The following is a 20,010-nucleotide window of genomic DNA, read 5'->3' on the forward strand; positions in this document are numbered from 1 at the left end:
TGGATTCAAAATTTTTAGTCTACGCCTTGGGATTAGTACATGCAGTAACATAACCGTGGCATTACTGGTACGAAGGTATGAAATCTTAACAAATTGATGGCCTTAGCGACCTTCTAGTCTGACCGAAAGTAACAAAGGGAAACAAATTCTTCTGCATTGGGAAAAAGAATGCTGCCTATAAACTGTCGCTTTTATCTTCCTTTGCAGCTCAGCTAATTGAAGCAATTCACACACTAACCTGATACCTGAAGAGGATCACACCCGAAACAGAGAAGAATATGGGGACCGGGGGGGGGGGGAAAGAGGCTTTTTTTAAAAAAAATCATGCCTGTTGTAATTTTTCTATTGGACATTTTGTTCTGGAAATATCAGTCAGTTTGATATCACTATTCTAAACTTTTAGCTTGACAAGTTTACATTTCTGCTAAATAGAAAATGTCTTTTTGTGTTTTGCATTTCTGTACAATAAGAAATGATAATTGACATTTAAATTTATTTTCAGGAGTCACAATGAAAAGAAATTGGAGGACAATAGACAGTGTTGAAATAGATCAAACTAAACCTATTGAATTAATTCATCAGAACATTCCTTCTGGTTAATGGAAAAACAGTAAAGGAAAAGCCAAATAACACAGTAATATACACTATTGAGGGGTCATGACCAATACTTTTTATTGGAGTTGATAAATTAGAACAGAGAAAATAGAATGAACACTTTATGCATAGAGTACTATTTTGATTTTAATTTAAAATCTAACACCAAGTGAGTAAATTAAAACATATTAAATTTGAGTGAACGGTCACATCCGCTTTGAACAAATATTCAGTCACCTTTTCACGTTGGTGCAGTATTGTATCAAGCTTTCCTGTTCAATTTAAAACCTCAACATTCTTAATTAATCTTGCCTTTCTCCTTTCTAAAGGGAAACACAGAATATGTGAGTTGAATACATCTAGAACTTATTTGTAAGTACAAACATAAATTTGCCAAATTTGGCCAACCAATAATTTACACCACAGGAGAAAAAATTCTGATTTGTTGGCAAGTTTACTCTGGTTAGTCGAGGCACTGCCACGAAGGAAGCATTGGGAATACAATTGGTGTAAATTTTGCTTTCTTGCATTTGTCCTCATGAAAAGCTTCTGCAGCTTGTATCTGTTCTCAAATGCGCAATATTTTATGCATTGATCATTTTTTAAAGCCTTATTTACACAAGTAGTTCATTTAGAATAGGCACTGGATTTATAAATGAAAAAACAGTCTTTGTCTTCATAAATGTTAATCCATAAGCAAAATATATACAATGTGCACCACGGAATTTTGAATGTAAATATCTGATAATTAATTAAATCTCTATATAACCTACAAGTCCTTTGTTTTTTTGCTGCTGAAAATACCACAGTAAAGACAGCTCAAAGAAAACCTGCAATTTTGTCAGATTACATTTGGCATTTATACACAAGTCCATTTTGTTAGCATGTATATTTATTTAATAATTTCCAACATTCAATTGTTATCTTTCATCCACTGTTCAATCCATTGTATGATCTGATCCAAATTTCTTTCCAGGTCCTCAGGTATATTACTTGGTAACTGATGGACAATCTCCTCCCGATACGACTCCATAGCCTCTTCATATATAGTCTGGAAAATCTCACACTGTATATTGTCCTCAAGTTTCTTTCCACTGTAACTCCTGAAAGTAAATTCAAATGTCAATTGTCATTTCCTGCAGTACAAAAATTAAGCCACTGTGTCCAACCTTGCCAATTATCGTCTCAGATTTGATCGAAAGGCTGTGTTGTATTACCTAATTTAAGACAAAAGGAGCAGAAATACTACAATGCAAATCAAAATACCTGACATTGAAAAAAGATGAAAAAGTAACGTCAAGACAGCTTGCATTTATGTGGCCCATTTCACACAGTAAAACATCCCAAACCACATGAAAGGAGCAGTATGAAACAAAATTTGCCAGTCACATTAGGAAATATTAGGATAGACGAACTAAAACTTGGTCAAAGAGTTAGGTTTTATGGAACATGTTAAAAGGTAGGAAGGGGGGTTCAGAAGGGATTTCTACTGTTTATGACCTCAATAGCTGAAAGCATGGCTGCCAATAGTGCAGTGATTAAATTTGGAAATACTTGAAAAACTAGAAGTGGAGGAGTACAACAATTATCTAGGACAATGCTAAAGGAAGTTACAGATACATAGAGGGATAAAGCCATGGTTGATTTGAAAACAAGGATGGAAATTCCAAAATTTAAGAGTTGCTTAAAGAAAGCCAATGAACTTCGGTGAGCTAAAGGTGACAGGACATCAATCATTCTTAGTACAAGTTAAGACACTGATACCAGAGTTTTAGGAGATCTGAAGTTTAAGGAGGGTAGAGCATAAGAAGCCAGCCAGTAAAGCATTGGAACAGACAGGTGTAGATCTAATATAGGTGGACCTGAGGGTTTCAGCAGGTAACCGGAGATAGGACCTAGATCTGGCAAAAGTATGGAGGTGAAAATCTGTGGTCTTGGTGATTGATGTGGTCACAAGTTTATCTCAGGGTCAAATACGGCAGGAAGGCTGCCAGGGAGAGGGTTGGGAATAATTGGTTAGCAGATGGTGGAGAGGGCTGCAGACAATGGCTTCATCATTCTGAATAATTTATCTGGAGGAAATTTCTATTAATCCAGAACTGGATATCAAGTAGTCAGACATTTTAGAGTCAGTGCAGGAATCTAAAGATGTGGCACTGAGGAAGAACCAGGTTTTGTCAGCATATGAATGAGAAACAGGACAGGAACCAATGATATTTTGTTGGTACAAAACTGGGAGTAATGAAGGAGCAGGACGAGAAGCCATTTCAAGTGTTTATGATTAGATGATTAAGAAAGCGAATCAAGAAAGCACACTCCCACCCAGCTTGATAATAACCAAGAGGTATTGGTGAGGTTGGTGCAGTCAACTGTGTCAACCGAAGAAGATAGGTTGAGAAGGGCGAAGACAGTCCCTTCTCCTGACTGGTATCCAGCGCAGCAGAGTCTCCCAAACATGTTTGTGTGAAAACTAGGTTTAAAAACAAGACTGAGCTCAACTGAATTTACTATAGAGTTCATATAGCCTGTTGACCTGCAGGACAAGACCTGAAAAATTATTAGCCACTTGAACAAGGTACAGGAAGATAGCCAATGTCTGGGAAACAATATTATTTACCATTACATACAACTATCTGTTCCATGGCCTCAAGAAAAATACTGAGTCCGTAGGATGATTTTTTTTGTATGCGGCTAAAGAGGAAAAGACCGAGTAAACTGAATTTTAAATGAACATAAATATCATGTTAAATATTTAGTACCTGTTTTCCAATCGGTCGTATAAAATTGAATTATCTGTACGAAGTACAAACACAATGTGGAACCAGCGCTCCGGAAAGAAGTCACAACCATGGTAATCCACAATTATCCCACCTTCACTCATCTTATCATCAAGCTCATCAACTACCTGAAAATCAGATTATTCTAGAAGTTAAAAAGTTGTATGAGTCTTCTATGATAGATTACAAACACAAGCAGGTGCATATACATGTGCAAATTTTTAGATACAGAGATTTTGGCTCAAAATGAAAACAGTAGAATTATCATTGTGCTGTAAAACATGTGTGTCTGGGTGAAACTCAGCTTGTAACAGTATTCACAAAAAAATCCTTCAATGAGTAGAAAAATATTTCACTTCGCAACGTCAACAGGCTCACAAGAACCAGGAGCAGGACTGGGCCATCTGGCCCCTTAAGCCTGCCCTGCCATTTAATAAGGTCATGGCTGATCTTTAAGACTCAGCTCCACTTACTCACCCACTTACCATAACCTTCAATTTCTTTATTGTTCAAAAATTTATCTCGCCTTGCCTTAAAAAGAATCAGGGAGGTAGCTTCAACCGCTTCACTGGGCAGGGAATTCCACAGATGCACAACCCATTGGGTGAAGAAGTTCCTCCTGACCTCAGTCCTACATCTGCTTCCCTTGATTTTGAGGTGATGTCCTCTAGTCCTAGTTTCACCTGCCAGTGGAAACAACCTCCCTTTCTCCACCCTATCTACTCCCTTCATAATCTTATCTGTTTCTCTAAGATCTCCCTTCATTCTTCTGAATTCCAACGAGTATAATCCCAGTCTATTCCACATCTGCACTGAGTTCTGAACACGATGTGGTGTTGAAATTAATCTTAATGTCTTCATGTTTGGTCGATGGGGTGGAACGAGGCAAATTTCTGATCATATTAATGGGTCCTTTTCAAACTGGCAAGCAGTAACTACTGGGGTGCCACAGGGATCGGTGCTGGAACCCCAGCTATCCACAATGTATATTAATGATTTGAATGAAGGAACAAAATGTAACATCTCCACGTTTGCAGATGATACCAAGTCGGGCGGGAGGGTGAATTGTGACAAGGACGCAGAGATCCTTCAGCAGGATTTCGAGAGGATGTGTGAGTGGGTAAATCAATGAGGTTATTCACTTTGGGAGCAAAACCAAGGAGGCACCTGATAGCTGTAAACTGAGAGAGGGGAGTGTGCAGCGGTACCTGGGTGTCCTTGTGCACAAGTTGCTGAAGGTAAGCATGCAGGCGCAGCAGGTGGTATGTTGGCAAACGGTATGTTGGCCTTCATTGTGAGAGGTTTTGAATACAGGAGCAGGGATGTGTTGTTGCAGTTGTACAGGGCCATGGTAAGACCACATCTATAATATTGGGTGCAGTTTTGGTCTCCTTTTCTAAGGAAGGATGCTTTTGTTCTCAAGGAAGTGCAGCAAAGGTTTACCAGGCTGATTCCAGGGGTCTGACATGAGGACAGATTGACTAGGTTGGGATTGTTTTTGCTAGCGTTCAAGCGAACGAGGGAGGATTTCATAGAGACTGACAAAAAATTTTTAACAGAACTGGACACGGTTGATGTTCCTGATGGAGGGTGCATCCAGAACGATGGGTCACAGTCTGAGGATTCAGGATAGATGATTTAGGATGGAGATAAGGAGACATTTCATCACCCAACGAGTGGTAAGCCTGTGGAATTCATTACCACAGGAAGTAGTTGATGCCAAAACATTGAATATATTCAACGGGTGACTGGAGGTAGCATTTGGGGAAAATGGGATCAAAGGTTATGGGGAGAAAGCAGACTTAGGCTACTGAGTTGGACAATCAGCCATGATTGTGAAGAATGGCAGAGCAGGCTTAAAGGGCTGAATGGCCTCTTCCTGCTATCTTCTACATTTCTATGACCACTATCCAGTTACTTGCGCTGTTTGGATATTCAAAGGCACTGAATAGCTTTACTTCAGATGGATAGACCCTGCCAAACTAGCACACAGATGACACAAAATGGCCACTTGGAAGATACACTGAAGTGCTGCTAAAGCCTGTGAAGCCATAGCTGACAAGCAGAAGCACAAACAAAAATAAAATGGGAGAGAGAACAAAAAAAAACAACATACAGACTTGGGGGCCACTACACTAATAAATCATGCAAGGGTTTTTTTTTAAACCAGTAATTCATTTGACTTACTGGTGCATGATCTAAAAATAAACAGGTCAAAAAGTGATCGCAAGACAAGAATATGTTAGGAATTTACTTATTCTTGTGAAAGATTTAAATTTTAACAGCCGACATCATGAGCTGAAATATATTAAAATATGTATTTGGTTGAGGAGGGCAAAAAAGAAAATTTTAGGAATAAGAGTAGATGATTTAGCCCCTTGAGTCTGTTCCGCTATTCAATGAGATCCTGGCTGATCTGTGACCTGGCTCCATAAGCCAAACTTTGTCCCACAGATTTCTATTAAATCGAAGACATTGAATGACATCAATCTCAGAAAAAAAAATTTTAAAACTGACTCAGCTTCAACTGACACTTACGGAGCAGAGGCTAAAACATCTACTACCCTTTACATATAGAGACATTTCCTGACTTTGCTCCTGCAAAGGCCTGACTCTCGTTTTTAGGCTGTCTTTAGATTTCCCAACCAGCAGAAATAGTTTGTCTGTCTCTACTATGTATGTTCCCTGCAATATCTTGAAAGCTTCAATCAAGTCACATCAAAGCCTTCCAAGGAATACATCCCTAATTTGTGCAAAACTTCTTGTTGGAATTTTTTTATAATTCTGGTAATTATACATTATACTAAATCTGAGGCCTGTACACCCGTCACAAGATGTGGTATCCAAACTGAACACCATATTCCAAGTGTAAATGAATGAAGGAAAATAATTTAAATTCCAAATTGAACTTAAGTTGACTCCTATATTTTTAAATATAGTCATAAACCAAGAGACACTCATTAAATATTTAAATATTGAGCTAAGATCAGGTTTAAAAAAAAGTCTGCTTAGGCATTAAGAAGTTCATTTCGCCCCACTCAAACTATTTACAAATAAGAAAAAGGTCGTTAGAAGTTTGTATAGCTGTCTAGACTCTATGAACCCGATCAATTTAATCAGAAACCAAAATTTCAAGGAGATACTATAAAATTAGCAGCAACTACACATCTAATCAACATTTAAACAAAAGCATGGACATGGAAAAATTACTTTGTTCAAATTGATTTTGCATTACAGTATATCGCAACCTCACCCTGTCTTCATCCAGAATGGGACATGAGTATTCCTCATCATAGCCTTCATAAAGATTACCTTTACAAGAACATTAGAAATGCAGCACAGTTTACATCATATTTTCAAGCAGATGAATTACATCAACACACACTTTGCAAATGTTGCGGCAGAAAATATTTAACTGCAGCAGTATGAAAAAATATATAAAACCCTGAAAAAAATGACAGGACTGAGCAGTGATTATTACTTTTCATTGTTTTGCCGAATGCAAAATGTCTATTGATTTACTTGTACAACTACATTGTGTTCAAGTCTTGATAAAAGAAATTTTTATTGATTCATGGGATGAGGGCTTCACTGGCTAGACCAGCATTTATTGCCCATCTCTCAAGGCTATGAGGACACTTAAGAGTCAACCACATTACTGTGGGTCTGCAGTCACAAAGGCTTAACCTGGCAAGGACGGCAGTTTGCTTCCTAAAGGACATTAGTGAACCAGGTGGGTTTTTCTAACAATCAACAATGGATTCATGGTGATCATTAGACTCTTAATTCCAGATTGTTTTTATTGAATTTAAATTTCATCATCTGCCAGGGCTGGATTTGAATCAGGGTCCCAGAACATCAGGATTAATAGTCCAATGATAATACCACTAGGCAGTTGCATTGATCAGATAAACTGATGCAGAGGTGTGAGAATTGCTATGAAAATAGTATCAGCTATGTCCTGTATTATCCAACACAATTTTTTATTTTTAAAAATCACCCTGTGCTTTTACTAATATTTTGCATGCTGGAATGGCACATCTAAAAAAAATCTCTACGCAAACATAAGACCTTTATTAACTCCTACATGTTTTGAAAATGAACAAATGCATTTCTTTTGATAATACTAAGGCAAGAAGAATTCACTTGAATTATGAAAATCCCTTCTGCAACTCTCAAATTCAGTACTGGGTTAACATCTTTTTGGATTCAAAAAGCTCAATCACCTACTGATAAAGAATATTCCACTGTACCTTAATGTGTGGAAAATTGTCTTTTAATTTCTGGACTAGTCATGTTAATCAAGATTAACAGTATATACTATTGAGCAGTATTATCGAGTCCAGCTCTCCAGAATTACCAATCTTTGTTCATGAACAACTAGATTTGTATAAGATCTGACAGCAGGCTATTCCAGTAGCCAAATGAAGTTGAAGAGTAAACTGGTTAGATTATATGATAACTCATTTCATCCAGAAATTACCATATTAATATTTTGAAACAGTTCTTTTTTCCATTCATGTTCACCTTCTTTTGCAAGTTCTCCCACATTAATGTATGTAAATCCAGTTCTTCCAGCTAATTCTTTACCAAGGGTAGTCTTTCCAACACCTGGAGTACCTGTCAAAATAATAAATGTGAACAATATTATGATGTACCATTAAAACTGCAGTGTGAAGATTCAGTACCTGCAATCCAGGCTAAATCTTAAGCAAAATGACTCATGATATTAATGGAACTAACTGTATGGTGATGTCTTCATCTTCTGGGCAAAATGTTAGGCTATAAGAAACAAAACTATTGAATATGGAAGCTCACACTTCTTGAAACTTATATTCCACCATCTCCATCTTTGATGGTCACGTCCTCAGTCCTTACTCTCTCTCACTCCATTATTCGTCCTAACCACATTCCTCAAATTCAACAGGTGCAGACTTCAGCATTAGCTAGTGTTCAAATTGAACTAATTATTCAAAAAAATAGGTCAAGCAGAACCATATCAAATGCTACTAGGCTTCAAACCCATCTGCAAAATCTGCTCACTATTTCAGGATTACTTTGGAGAGCAAAGTTAATAGCCAACCTTTCTCTACCATTATCTCCTGAAACACCTTGTCCTTACGTGAGCAGCTTATCAATTACTTTGTCTAACTGCTCAGCTGCATCTGCTACGTCAGTCAGCCTGTCAAGTCAAACTCCCTTCCTCTACCTCAACCCCAAACCTCCGTCTTGGACACTAGACTTCTAACCTATCTTCTTTGTCCATGAAGCACACCTTCTACTCCCTTGATGACATTCCAATAAACTGTTGACCATCCAAATTCCCTCAATCACCCTATGAGCGGTCATTGCTAATTATATTTGCCTTTCCTCAAGTACTGCTCCCCTTCTTCAACTTCAAGTTCCTGTCCAAAGTCCTTCAAGGTGTTTTTACATCCAAAGCTAGATTAGATTCCCTACAGTGTGGAAACAGGCCCTTCGGCCCAACAAGTCCACAGCGCCCCTTGAAGCAGCCCACCCAGACCCATGCCCCTATAACCCACACACCCCTGAACACTACTGGCAATTTACCATGGCCGATCCACCTAGCCTGCACATCTTTGAACTGTGGGAGGAAACTGGAGCACCCAGAGGAAACCCACGCAGACATGGGGAGATTATGCAAACTCCACACAGACAGTCACCGGAGGCTGGAATCAAACCCGGGTCCCTGGCGCTGTGAGGCTGCAGTGCTAACCACTGAGCCATCGTGCCGCCCATTGATGCAGTTGACCAAACAATTCTTTAACACTTCTCCTCCACTAAAACAAAACTGATCTGATTTGGTTCCACTCTTATCCTCAGAATGGAGCCACAGGATTGCAAGCAAAGACTTCCCCCTCCACTAATACCATTGAAACTTAATGAATTATCCTGAAGCTATTCTCCCTTATTTCTACATGCTCTGATTCATGATAACAAAATTGAGTCAACTTTTACATGTATGCTGATAGCATCCAGACTGATTTCTCCACTCTTCCATGTTCTATTTCCTATGTTCAAAGAGTACAATTCAGTCATAGCTGAATTACAATTCTCTCCAGTTTAAGTTTCCTTCTTGGCCAGTCCCTCAGGGCCAAGGGTGACTTGATTCCTCACGAGGGGAGGTGGGGTGGTTCTGCAGTTGCTGAATTCTCCAATCCAAGGGCTGCAGACTCTGGCACAGATAGGGCAGGTGGTGTTGGAGAATGTGGTTCATGGGACAAACTGGTTCTCTGCACCCTATCCACTGTTTGAGCAGTGTCTTCACGGGCTCCATTCAATGATGCTCGAAGGCATTGGTGCCTTCGCAGATGCTTCTTCTCCAGTATCTGCAATCCAGGCTAAATCTTAAGCAAGATGACTCATGATATTTATGGAACTAACTGTATGGTGATGTCTTAATCTCCTGGGCAAAATGTTAGGCTATAAGAAACAAAACTATTGAATATGGATGCTCACACTTCTTGAAACTTATACGCCACCATCTTGGGCAAGCAAGTCCCATGTGTTAGTGAGGTTAATGCATTTGTTTAAAGAGGTTTTCAGGATGTCCTTGTAGCATTTCTTCTGACCTCCTAGTGATCGCTTACCATTAGAGATCTTGGATTAGGCCACTTATTCAGGGAGCCCTGTGTTGGACATACGGACAAGGTGGTCTACAGCTGGTGGTACATGTCCAGTACCTCAATACTGGGGATATTGGCCTGGGAGAGAGCATTCTTGTTTGTATGTTTCTCCTGCCAGTGGATCTGTAGGATTTTGCAAAGGCAACGCTGCTGACAACTCTCGATGGACTTGAGGTGTTTTCAGTACACAGTCTATGTTTCTGATGATAATCTCCTATTAACACAAGAGCCATTATCATCCAGCCTTCCAACAAACTCCACACCAATGTCACCCTCTTCTGCTTACTATATCAGGCTGAGCAAGATTTAAGGACCCAGGACTTGAGAGCAAAAGCAGGCCTTTCACTCCTTCAAGCTTTTTGCATGATTGAATAAGATCACTGTTAACCTGGTCGTGGTCGCAATTCCAGTTTCTTGCCTGATCCTCCCCCAATTTTTGACTTCCTTTTCTTTTTAACATTTATCTAACTCTGCCCTGTATAAATCCAATAGCCCAGTGTCAACAGCATCTTGGTGAAAATAATTCTACATTTCACAGACCAGCAAAAGAAAACTGTTCTAATCTCAGGGAACAGAATATGATACTACTAGAGTTAGATGAGGAATGATGGACAGCAGGATACAAACATGAACATGGAAACAGTTGAACAGTGATAGTAGGAACTGCCGATACTGGAGAATCTGAGATAACAAGGTGTGAAACTGGATTAACACAGCAGGCCCAGCAGCATCAGAGGAGCAGGAAAGCTGACGTTTCAGGTCAAGACCCTTCTTCAGAATGGTTTGTTTCTGTGCTGTAAATGCTATGCATTCGTGCAAGTTCAGCCTTGTCATGTGTTGTACATGACTAAATCACTGTGTTCAATGAATGAATGAGTTCCCAATACCTCCCTGTTTACAATCCTGATCACATTCAAATTCTGATGAATCTAATTCTCACCATCACAGTGAACTCTCCTAGTCCGAAGACATTCCAAGAAATTTGCATTCCTTAAAATCCAGGCTTACAAACCTTTGCACATCTTAGAAGATGTCCCTTAAAATTTTTCTTTTTGGCCAGGTGTTTGATCACTTGCGTTCAGGCCATCTTCTTGAACTCTGTCAACTTTTGAGTGATAAGCTCCTGGAGTGCAGTTAGTTGCAAATGGGAATTTGTTTTATATTAAAGGTTCTAAAAAAAATTGCAAACATTTTAGAAAAATGCTACACATGGTTTATTAGGAATAACTGACTTTGTAGATCAAAATCTCATTTAAACAGTTTTCATTTTAGGAAAAACTTATTCCATTTGAATGCATTGTGGGAATTAATTGAACTGCATAGAAATGCTGAAAATAAGAGCAGGAGTAGGCTATTCAGACCTTTGAGCATCCTCCACCATTAAATATGGTCATGGCTGATGATCCAACTCACTATCCTGTTGCTATTTTATCTCCATTTCATCTTATCACTTTAGATCTTAAGACTACACACAATTCTTTTTTGAAACAATTCGAAGCTTTGGTCTCAATCACTTTCTGCGGCAGAGCTCTCCACTGGCTCACGACTCTCTGGACATAGAATCCCTACAGCGTGGAAACAGGCCACTCAGTCCAAAAAGTCCACGCCGCCCCTCCCAACAGCATCCCAACCAAACCCATTCCCCTACCCCTGAATTTTACCATGTCTAATCCACATACCCTAAACATCCCTGGGCACTATAGGCGATTTAGCATGGCCAATCCTTTGGACTGTGGGAGGAAACTGGAAAACTCAGAGGAAACCCACACAGACACAGGGAGAATGTGCAAATTCCACGCAGACAGTTGCCTGAGAGTGGAATTGAATCCGGGTCCCTGGTGCTGTAAGGCAGCAGTGCTAACCACTAAGGCACCATGCCTTACCACTTTACATTTTCTGCCATCCGATCACAGCATCACAATGATAAAGACTAGAGTAACACATTACCACCCGTAAATATTTCACTATTTCAGCAAATTGGCTAACCTCACAGAGTAGGTAGTTGAGGCAGTCAGAAAAATTTGCATTTTACAAAAAACGCTGGAAGTGGGTTGGGAGAAGTAAGTCATGATGATAAATAATTATAGAAGATATTGTAAAGTAACGCTGTACAGATATGACGTGTGTCATTCTTTGAAGGAGTAGCATATGCTGTGAATAAAGGTGAGGCTGTAGAAGTACTCAGGTTGATTTCTAGAAGGTATTAACATGAAGCCACATGAATGCTATTGCAGAAAATAAAGCCTTATGGTGTAAATGGTAACACATGAACAAAGATTGGAGATTGGCTAGCTGGCAGAAAACGGGGACTATGTCACTGGATTTTTGTCTGATTTGCAGATGTGATGAGTGCAATCCCACTTGAGCTTGGGGCCTTAATCTTTTACAATTTACATTAATGACTTTGATAAGGGGAGTGAAGCCATGAATGCACAGGTAACACAATGGTAGTTATAAAAGTATGTTGTGAAGATGGTATCTGGAAGCTGCAGATGGATATGAATAAGCTGAGTGAGTGAGCAAAAGTCTGCTAGATGTAGTATAATGTGGGAAATGTGAAATGGCCTATGCTGTATCTTTAAACCGTGACCTCTTTCTGGACTCCCTAGTGATCAGGAACATTCTTTCTGTGCATGCCCTGTCTAGTCCTTTCAAAGTGTTATAGGTTTCTATGATATTTTATCACCTCTCATTCTTCTGAACTCCAAATGAGTATAGTCCTAACTGATCCAGCTCTCTTCATATGTCAATCCTGCCATTCCAGGAATCAATATTGATAAAGAGTAAGAATAAACAGATAAGTCACTAGCTACCACTCAGAAAATTGAGAGATATTACAGGATTCAGTGTTTGGACTCCAACAATTCACAATATAATGATTTGGGCAAGGTAACTAAATGTAATATTTCCAAGTCTGCAGATACACAAAGCTAGGTGGAAAAGTGAACTGTGAGGAGGATGAATAGGTGCTTTAGTGTGATTTGGACAAGTTGAGTGCGCAGGCAAATGTATATCAGGTGACGTATATGTGGATAAATATGAGGTTATTCACTTTAACGGCACTCTCTTGATAGCAAGAAATTAGATAAGGACATCAAAACTGCACAAAGTACTCCAGATGTGGTCACGCCAAGGCCCTATACAATTGCAACAACACAGCCTTACTCCTGTGTTCAAATCTTCTCATTATGAAGGCCAAGATAGAATGTGACTACTTTCTGTTGCATCTGTGTTAACTTTCACGAACTGGAGTACAAGGACGCCGAGGTCTTGTTTTACCTCCTCCTTCCCCAATCTATTCCCATCAAATAATATTTTGCCTTCCTGTTTCTGTTAAAGTGGATAACCTCATATTTATCCACATTATACGTCACCTGATATACATTTGCCTGCTCACTCAACTTGTCCAAATCACACTAAAGCACCTATTCATCCTCCTCACAGTTCACTTTTCCACCTAGCTTTGTGTATCTGCAGACTTGGAAATATTACATTTAGTTACCTTGCCCAAATCATTATATTGTGAATTGTTGGAGTCCAAACACTGAATCCTGTAATATCTCACAATTTTCTGAGTGGTAGCTAGTGACTTATCTGTTTATTCTTACTCTTTAGACCATAAGACTTAAGAGCAGAAGTAGGCCATTCAGCCCATTAAAACTGCTCCACAATTCAATGAGATCACCGCTGATCCGATAATCCTCAACTCACTTTCCTGCCTTTTCCCCATTACTCTTGATTCCCTCACCTGATTAAAAATCTACTCCTCTCAATCTCTGAATATATTTAACGACACAGCCCTCTTCACTAAAAAGAGAGCCACAGATTCACACCTTCTGGGAAATGAAACTGCTCATCTGTTTTAAAAATCTGACACTGTATTCTGAGATTATGTCCTCTGGTCCTGGAAGAGGAAACAATCCTTCCATATCTAAGCTGTCAAGTCATCTAAGAACCTTACATGTTTCAATAAGGGCATCTCTCATTCTTCTGTGTCCCAATGAAAACAAGCCCAATCTACTCAACCTGTCCTCATAAAAAACAGTTTCTCTATACTTGATATCAGCCTTGTCCAGACTGCCTCCAATGTGAGTACTTGTTTTTTCAGGTAAGGGGTCCAAAACTATTCACAGTATTCAAAACGTGGTCTGATGAGTGCTTTGGATAGTTTTAGTAAAACCTTTGTTTCCTGTGTGCCAACCAGTTGGCACATCAGTACACTACACCCAATACCATACAGTTTCACTTTACATAATAATCTCTTCTTATTTGGGACCTTATCAAAAGCCTTCTGAATGTCCAAGTAAACCACATCCACTGGCTCCCCCTTATCAATTCTACTGGTTACATATTTTAAAAAATTCCAGTGGATTTGTCAAGTCATGTTGATTCTGTCTGATCTTGTCACCTGTTTTCCAAGTGCTCTGTTACTACTTCTTTTATAATTGACTCTACCTTACTATAAATATCAGGCGAACTGGCCTATACCTGTTTTTCTCTACCTTCTTTTTTCAAATAGTTGGGTTTCGTTAGCTTACTGTTCAAACTATTCTAACCTGTTCCAGAGTTTTAAAAAATCTTGAACGATGACCACCAATGCATTCCGTTTTTCCTCAGGCCACTTCCTTAGGTACTCTGATGTAGATATTGAGGCCCTGGAGATTTATGGACCTTTAGTCCCATAAATTTCCCTGATATTATTTCCCTACTAGCACATTTCCTTCGATTCCACCCTCTCAGTAGGAGGTTACTGAGTTCTCCTTTATAACACAGAACAAAAATACACATTTAACTGGTTTGTCATTACTCTGTCCACAATTATAACTTACCCTGTTTCTGACTGTAATGGACCAATATTTGTCTCCACCAATCTGTTTCACTTCACATCACAATAAAAGCTTTTACAATCAGTTTGTACATGCCCTTATCTTGTGCTATACTGATAAGAAATAGGAGCCAGGAATTTGCCATTTGGCCCATCAAGCCTGCTCTGCCATTCAATAAGATCCTAACTGATCTTTTTGTGAACTCAGCTCCGCTTACCCATCCACGCCCCATAACCCTTAATTCCTTTGCTGTTCAAAAATCTATTTTTAAAACATTCCACGAACCTGCCCAAACTGCTTCACTAAGCAGGAAATTCCACAGATTCACAACCCTTTGGGTGAAGAAGTTCCTCCTCAACTCAGTCCAAAATCTGCTCCCCCTTATTTTGAGGTTCTAGTTTCTAATTTCACCTGCCAGTGGAAACAACCTGCCCGCTTCTACCTTATCTATTCCCTTCATAATTGTGTGTGTTTGGTAAGATTTCCCCCCCCACCAATTCTTTTAAATTCCTTTGAGCATAGTCCCAGGCTACCAAATCTCTTCATAAGCCAACCCTCAGAATCAACCAAGTGAAATCTCCTCTGCACCACCTCCAGTGCCAACACATCTTTTCTCAAGTAAGGAGACCAAACTGTACACAGTACTCCAGGTGTGACCTTACCAGTACCCTACACAGCTGTTACTTAATCTCCCTGTTTTTAAAGTCCATCTCTTTAGCAAGGAAGGAAAATATTCCATTTCCCTTCTTATTTAACTGGTGCAGCTGTAAACCAACTTTTTGTGATTCAAGCTCAATGACGCTAGGGTCCTTCTGAACAGCAACTTGCTGCAATTTTTCACCATTTAAGTAATAATCCATTTATATAATAATGGTATAATAATACATTTATTTTTGAGGTAAATAGATGACCTCATATTTACAAAAAATATACTCCACCTGCCAGACCCTTGTCCACTCACTTAACCTATCTATATCCCTCTGCAGATTTCCAGTGTCTTGTGCACTTAGCTCTACTACTCATCTTACTGCCATCAGCAAACTTTGACACTCTCCCCCCCGCCCCCCGCCACCGCGTTAAACAACCCCTTTGTGTATATATAGACTGCTCCCAGTCCTCAGGTCTGAGATTTTCAGACAACTTCTGTGCAGTTCCCATGATAACAAAGTGTGAAGCTGGATGAACATAGCAGGCCAAGCAGCATCCCAGGAGCACAAAAGCTGACGTTTCGGGCCTAGACCCTTCATCAGACAGGGGGTTGGGGAGAGGGTTCTAGAATAAATTCCAGCTCCACACTTTATTATCTTGGATTCTCCAGCATCTACAGTTCCCATTATCACTTCTCTGCAGTTCTCTTGGGTCCAATACTATCCCCTTTTTCCCTTACTAGCCATGGTCGGGTCACCTTTCCTTTTTTGTTTGGGTGCCATAACTGGAAACAATAAAAATGGCAAAGAAAACTACTTCGCATGGTATGAAAAAAACATAACTTGTTGGGGAGGTTTGAATTACTCAACCTCCTACCTGTCAGCAAAATGTTGGGTCTCATCTCCATATTCCAATCGCGTGTGATCAGATTCCTGGGGACTTTACCTTGGCCGCGACCTTCTCTATTTACGTCATGGCCTGTCCTTTCTACAACCACCTGAACTGATTCAAGAAATTAAATACGAACGGATTTAATCCGGGCCGATTTGCAATTTATCTGAGGGGAAAACAACGATCCAATATTCCGTCGGTCTGACACTGAAAGAACAACAGGCGCCTCTGAAGAGAGCTAAAAATCTGCGCCGGTGGCAGGAAGGCCCCCGGAGGGCAGTTGGTGTCTTTTAAACAGGACAGAGGGAAGTGAGAGTTGATGGTTTTGCGGTGAAAATTTTGACTTGTTCGGCAGGTATGTGTGGACGGCTGATTTCAGTCCGATAATGCTGTGTCCTGGCGGGTGCACTAACACCCTGTACCGCTTAAAGAGCTTCGATTTTTGTCTCGGCCTCGGGATCATTGTCCGGGAAGTAGCCGGGGTCTGCGCTGCAAGCCTGGGAACTACATTCTAGCTCCGCTCTTCGTTCCTGCTGCTTCAGTAAATTCGGAATCTTGTCAAAACAGTAGGTATTCCCTTCACTATGATTATGGGCAGGACAAACCTTGGCAGAAGCCAAGAATTTCCCACCTGTCTTCCGCGCAGGTCGAATCAGGTTGTGATGTTCTCTTTGCGATGTTTCTGTCTCTTTCCAATTTGCATTTTTATAAAACTCTTTCCCCTGTCGCGCCACTGTTTGTACGCTGAAGGTATTAAAATCCCAAATCACATCTCAGGAATTTATTGCTCAAAGGTTCTGTGCGTCTGATCTATTTTTCACCTTGTCGAACTCCTTCGGTTCGGAATTCTAATGTCTATCGTGTTCCGCATCCGTCCCTTTCATCCCCTGTGCTCCCCCCAAAAAATCTGTTTATCGAACGGAAGCCTTATTTTCAAAACATCGTATTCGACTCTACTAAATTTTCAAATGTTTATGTCCCCAAGAAAAGCGTCACTCCAAACTGTTAGCAATGTAATTGAGTAATAACTCTTTTCTCCATACAATTAAGAATTGGTAACAGATACCGTTCCTGCTAGTGTCAGAGATAATGGGAACTGCAGATGCTGGAGAATCCAAGACAACAAAATGTGAGGCTAGATGAACACAGCAGGCCAAGCAGCATCTCAGGAGCACAAAAGCTGGCCTTTCGGGCCTAGACCCTTCATCAGATGAAGGGTCTAGGCCCGAAACGCCAGTTTTTGTGCTCCTGAGATGCTGCTTGGCCTGCTGTGTTCATCCAGCCTCACATTTTGTTGTCCCCGTTCCTGCTAGTGATGTCCATGTCTTTGAAGAAAATAAAATAAAGATATGGAATCCTTAAAATCTTTACCTGTATCTCCCATCAGTTTCCTTGCTCAATCTTGCTTTGTTGGTTTTTGGTTCCGCAATTTGTATGGGTTTGAGTTCCTGTATAATGGTTTAGCACCACCTGCCAAGTGTTACTCTATAAATATTTGTTTATGCTTAATATTAATGGAGATAACTCAGGCCATTTGTAGTGGTACCATGTGCAAATCAGTTATGAGCCAAATAACAGTACATCATTCCATCGATTCCACTGAGAACAACAAGTAATGTGCATGATGAAGCACCAATATTTTTTGAGTCTTAAGTGTGATTCTGTCTAATCTATGAGATTTAAAAGATACGACATGTGTATGAATAAAAACAGAAATTGTTGGAAAAATTGAGCAAGTCTGGAAGGGTCTCTGGAATTAAATGTTATTTCTGCTTTCTTTCCACAGATTTTGCCAGACCTGCAGAGATTTTCCAGCAATTTCTGTTTTTGTTCCTGATTTCCAGCAGTGTCTAGTTTTTTTTATGTAATGTGTTAATGCACATTACCAATCCATATTCAGGGATAAGAGATTTTCTTTTGGTTGATTTTCAAACGATTTGTTTATAGAATCCTGCCATTTGAAATATTTTGCTGACCTCTCCTTCTCCCTCTCCAGTGTTTTTCCTTGATTTGCATGTACATAATCAGCTCAGATTGATATTACCAAGATGAAAATCTAGTTTTAGGATTTTAAACGAGCAACATTAACTTGCCTATCTGAAAGGGATGTGAATTAGTTGTTTATCCCACCAGCTGCATGTTAATAGTTTTAAAGGGCAAGTCACCTTCAAACTTGGTGTCTCCACCTCTCTTGCTGTAATTTTGACCCTTCTGAAGACTTACCTTTGACCAAGTTCTTAGTCACTTGCTTTAACATTTCTTGTTCTGCATTAGTGTTGATTTTTCTCTGACTATTTTCTATGAAGGCTTTTTTTTTCTGTGTTAAAAGCCCAGATACAAGTTGCTGAACAGTGGTTCAGTGGTCAGCACTGCTATCTTTTACAGTGCCAGGGACTCTGACTCAAATCCAGCCTTCGGTGTCTGTGTGGAGTTTGAACATTCTCCCTCTGTCTGCGTGGGTTTCCTCCAGGTGCTCAGCTTCCTCCCATTGCCCACAGATGTGTCGGTCAGGTAGACTGGCCATGCTGAATTGCCTGAGGTGTTCATGGATATGTTGGTTAGGTGGGTTAGCCATGGGAAATGTGGGGCTATAGGGTAGGGGAGTCGGTTTGAGTGGGATGCTCTTCAGAGAGGTGGTGTGGACTCACCTGCTTCTGTGTTGTAGGGATTCTATGATAAAATAGATTTGAGTCACTTCTTTTGTATTTAGGATCTGACTATATGAAAAATCCAAGCAGTCAGTCAGTGCTGTACAGTGCACTAAATATGTCAATTTTTTGAAATTATGTTCAAGTATTAATATTTAATTCATCCTGTATTACATACACTAGCTGCATGAAATACTGAGGTTGTCTTGCTAAATTTTGTCCAAATGCATTGGTCCACTGCATTGGCAGTGATAAATAAGCAAAGGAAAAACCAATGTCTCCAGCCATTTTGAAATCAATTAATTCCGCAATTTGAATTGGCCTAGAAGCATTGTCATTGACTGCAGATTGTTTAAAAAGTACTACAACTACACAATTCATTCCATGTCAGAAGGTTTCTCTGGTACTTCACGTATGGCATCACAAAGTGATTATCTAGGACATGATGGCACCATCAGTAGTGCCCAAATGTCTTACGATGTATTTCTGCAAGTTTTTAATTAAATTAATTTTCACATGATAGTGTTTCTTGCATTCTGATATAATTTTGCTGAAACGCTTCAGTCAAACCTCAGTTTTCAACTTTGTAACAAGTGGTCACCTTGGAGTGCTTAGTGTGGCCCCCTCATAGTTTTGTGTAGTTGATTGGGTTTGAGTTGCCTCAGTTGTTTGAAACTGAACATTGCAAAATGCAAATTGTAAGCTTTTCTTTAATCATGGTTTGCAATTTTTCTTTATGCATTGTTTTTCTTAAGTAAGGTGTGGGAATCCAAAATAAATCCTTCTGTGTCACATGCAGAATTGCCTTGCCTTTCTCCTGGTACACTCTCTATTGACAAGGAATTCGTTAGTAATTAAAGGAGGACAATGTAGAGAAGTAACTAGCAATATCATGCCATCTCAGTCTGTCATTCTTTTAATGCCTCCTGCCTGCTGATTATTCAGTACCTAGAAATGATCTGATCAAAAACTTCTGTGT

The 20,010-nt window shown here is 39.7% G+C and overlaps 1 protein-coding gene and 1 long non-coding RNA gene across 8 annotated transcripts in view; both read left to right on the forward strand.

Annotated features, from left to right (window-relative positions):
- Positions 1-7,981, forward strand: part of LOC132209492 (uncharacterized) — a 63,401-nt gene extending 55,420 nt beyond the window's left edge. The window contains exon 3 of the long non-coding RNA XR_009445595.1: positions 208-7,981. This is a non-coding gene — a long non-coding RNA (uncharacterized LOC132209492). The remainder of the gene's footprint in view (positions 1-207) is intronic.
- Positions 7,982-16,618: 8,637 nt separating this feature from the next.
- The window catches only part of rad17 (RAD17 checkpoint clamp loader component), a 59,566-nt gene continuing 56,174 nt past the window's right edge, over positions 16,619-20,010 (forward strand). For 5 of the 7 annotated variants that reach the window (XR_009445594.1, XM_059644786.1, XM_048525677.2 and 2 more), the window contains exon 1: positions 16,624-16,949. The gene's annotated coding sequence lies outside the window, so the exon portion shown is untranslated. Of the gene's footprint in view, positions 16,950-20,010 lie in introns of all 7 variants that reach the window. The other 2 variants (XM_048525702.2, XM_048525686.2) reach the window with 2 other exon arrangements.

The sequence above is a fragment of the Stegostoma tigrinum genome, chromosome 3 (assembly GCF_030684315.1).
Source record: "Stegostoma tigrinum isolate sSteTig4 chromosome 3, sSteTig4.hap1, whole genome shotgun sequence".
Classification (NCBI taxonomy): domain Eukaryota; kingdom Metazoa; phylum Chordata; class Chondrichthyes; order Orectolobiformes; family Stegostomatidae; genus Stegostoma; species Stegostoma tigrinum.